Source organism: Phalangium opilio, unplaced genomic scaffold, assembly GCF_054372755.1.
Source record: "Phalangium opilio isolate 3A_F unplaced genomic scaffold, DU_Popi_V2 ptg000031l_1, whole genome shotgun sequence".
Lineage (NCBI taxonomy): Eukaryota > Metazoa > Arthropoda > Arachnida > Opiliones > Phalangiidae > Phalangium > Phalangium opilio.
The window spans coordinates 12,845,090-12,848,321 of NW_028324158.1; the positions used below are offsets into that span (position 1 = coordinate 12,845,090).

General features: G+C 36.4%; 1 long non-coding RNA gene across 1 annotated transcript; it reads left to right on the forward strand.

Annotated features, from left to right (window-relative positions):
* On the forward strand, positions 1–1,825 carry LOC149690711 (uncharacterized). Its single transcript, XR_016383895.1, has 4 exons — positions 1–883; positions 949–1,044; positions 1,109–1,541; positions 1,614–1,825. It is a non-coding gene; the product is annotated as an uncharacterized LOC149690711 (long non-coding RNA).
* Positions 1,826–3,232: the final 1,407 nt, after the last annotated feature.

The following is a 3,232-nucleotide window of genomic DNA, read 5'->3' on the forward strand; positions in this document are numbered from 1 at the left end:
TCTCTCTCTGAGAGAGAGAGAGAGAGAGTCGACTAGCCGCGTCACTACATTGATGAATGATTTTTAGATTTTTCCTGGGAGAGCGAGCGAGCTATGCCTAGTTTTCTTTCTTAGAAAAGGCAAGGTTACATGGAGCGCAAACACTTTTCCTACTTTTTCGACACACCGATATCAAAGAGAGAAGAAAAAAGGATGGTCAAGTCCCCTAATAATATACAACACCAAAATCCTAATCCGCAACACACCGGTGTATTGCGGGTTTCGCAGGGGCCATAGGATTAACACGGGATTATTTACCCCTGTAAAGTGAGCTCAAAATTATAAAATTCTAAATATTCTTGGTTTAGTAACAACTACGACTCAATCCCGAGGTAAGTGCACACCTGGGTGATTTTTTGGCGAGTCTAAAAAAGTCCATCAAACCTGGACTGGTGGTTCCTTGGTTCAAGCTTGCCCATAAGGAAGTTAAGAAGTCAAGCCTCTCTCAAAGTCCAGTAAAGAAAAAAAGAAAGAAAACTGAAGAAAATAGAAATTTAGTATATAGAAATCGATCAAAGTTTTTGAGATAAAAAGAATATTTTTTTGCCTAAATCTTGACCTTACTATATTTCAGAAAATTCTTTAGAATATTTCTCTTTCAGGTGAACTGAATTCAGATCAGTAAAATCTTAAATTAAGATATTAGATAATAAATATTTGCTATCAATTGAGTCTAATACCCTGGGAATTGAATTGAACGCTTTTTAAGACAAATCCTGGATATATTGGCCAAGAGAAAAGGATATTATCAAGATAAAAGGTACAGGAAAAACAAACGTCTTGAGTGAGACGCGTTCCTGACTAAATCTCCGGGATTTCTTCTTGAGTAAACCGGGGGTAAAAGGTATACGAGATTACCTGTCGAAAATATCTTAGAAATCTTTAATGCATTGTAAGATATATCTTTAGAGACAGGTGAAACTGGATATGGAGGATATGAGAGGACGTTTTGGCTTCTTAAATAAACTCTAGACGATATGTAGTCTCTTAGCTCGATTGTCGAGTGTAAGACACACACACACCAGCAAGAAGACTCTGTGCTTGAGCCTCTTTTTTTACATGAAAATAGGAAATAGTGGCGAAGACATTCTATAGACTACATCCGCGTCTACCCCAATACAAACTGAAGCTAGTACCCCAAAGGATGGTTAAACCCCGGATAAGTATATTTTCCCGCATTTCTTAATACATTTCAAGTGATATATACGTTCTCAACTATCTCATCTTGGTTAAAAAAGGTACAGCGTGTATCTATATGGATGGGTAACGTTTAGGGAAGACCATTTTTACCATTACTTTCGAGGAAGGACCGGGGGAAAAAACGTTTCTTTTTTTGCGCTTTTTATGTAATGTAAGATAGGTATTTTTCTGTCCCTTATGCAATGCGCATATCCGTGGTGGCGTGTAGGAAACTGGGAGGAGATGGTTGGCACTACGCGAAGAAATCGTTTGAATGAAAGGAAAACGTTTTTCTTTTGCTCTATGGAACTTAACCTCTCACAGTAAATTCCAAAAAAAGAAAATTGCTTACGACAACATTCAAAAATAGACTGAAAATTATCAGAATTTTTCAGGATAAAATGAATAAATTAACCCGAAGTAAAGCCTCACCAAAATGGTATCGTCTTGAGGTGTGAAAGTACATTAATTTTTAGACTGTTTGTTAATTTACAACGGCAAGATATAAACGCTTAATTAAAGACTGGCTTTGATTGGTTAAGTACCAACTCACATCTTCAGGAAGGTCATATCAGTTTCACAACTAATTTTTCTGGAACACTTACAAACACACTCAAATTATTATACTTAGATGAAGGTCCTAACTGGTCAAGTGCGAACGCGTCCACCTCCAGGGACGTTAAATTTTTCTTCTCCCAGGAATTTTATATTTCACCCTCGAGGAGTTTTAAAGGGTGAGCTCGCGAATAAGAAAAAAAAAAGCGTTTTCTTTACAGCGTTCCCGATTTTATGCGGTAATAGAGAAAGCTATATCAATGGATGGGAGAGGAGGAATGCTTTCCAATATCTGGAGAAGCCATCAGATAACCTATAGCCAACCATAAGAGAGGGAGGGGGAGGGGGGTCGAAATTCGGACCAGTCTAGTCTAGAATATCCCTTTCATGAATGTATAAAAATATTTGGATGAATATTAGGTAAAGATGAAGTAAGTTTCTTTAAATGAATCAGTTGTACTATTCAATATTCTGGGAAGGATTGAATAAATTTATTCTATTTTCTGCCTTTGTTATGTACGCGATGTCTAAAAAAACATACTGGTCTACAAATAGGTCTATTCCCTATATTCGATTTAAGATTACAGTAAGCCAATTATCGTAACGAGGTTAGTCAAAAAAATCTGTCCAATTATAATTCGTTTTACCTTAATAACAATAAACTATGTTTAACCAATTATTTTAGCAATTACGCAATTATTAACAAAGGCAACAGCCTTTACTTGATTTTAAATTAAAGAGTAGTAACAGCCGCAACAGTAGCCTCCTGGTGTTAAAAAGTACAGAACCGGTTAAAGAAATAGGAGACCACCTTACCACAAAAATCTCAGAACGGATATCCGTTTGTGGGCATGAAATGTTTGTAACTTTCTAGGAAAGCACCTCAAATCGAGGTTCACCTTAACGATTTCAGGAAATCACCCCTTTTTTGAGTAATTTCGCTCACGTAAGAAATTTCTTTTAAAAATTGAGTGGGACCATGTAAGGAAACTAACTTCATCCCATATTGACACTAGCTCTTCAAATATCCATCCAAACTTCAAAGGAAGGGTGCTGGAGGACCTTTCTTTTAAGTACCGACATTTCAACAGGAAATCGGGAATGGTATCACTAAAACAAATAGCGATTTCTTTAAATTTTTCAAATGGGATTTGTTATTGTCCCTCCTTAGAAGAAAACCTAAAAGTAGAGATGATAGACGCTTTGGATTTGAAATGGGCTAGACATATCGATTATAACTTATAGAGAAGAGGTATATCCACTCGGAGGAAAATACTCTAATTGCGATTCAAGTCACACATCCTAGCTAGAGAGAAGTCTAGGTATAATCTATGGCTAAGCCTAACATCCCACTCTATTTAAGCCTCTTTTCAGCTAAGTATTATTAGTTTCATTAAGAGTACGAAGACTAAAAGACAAAAGTTGAACCTTGGTTGAAAGAAACGCGAGGAAATTATAA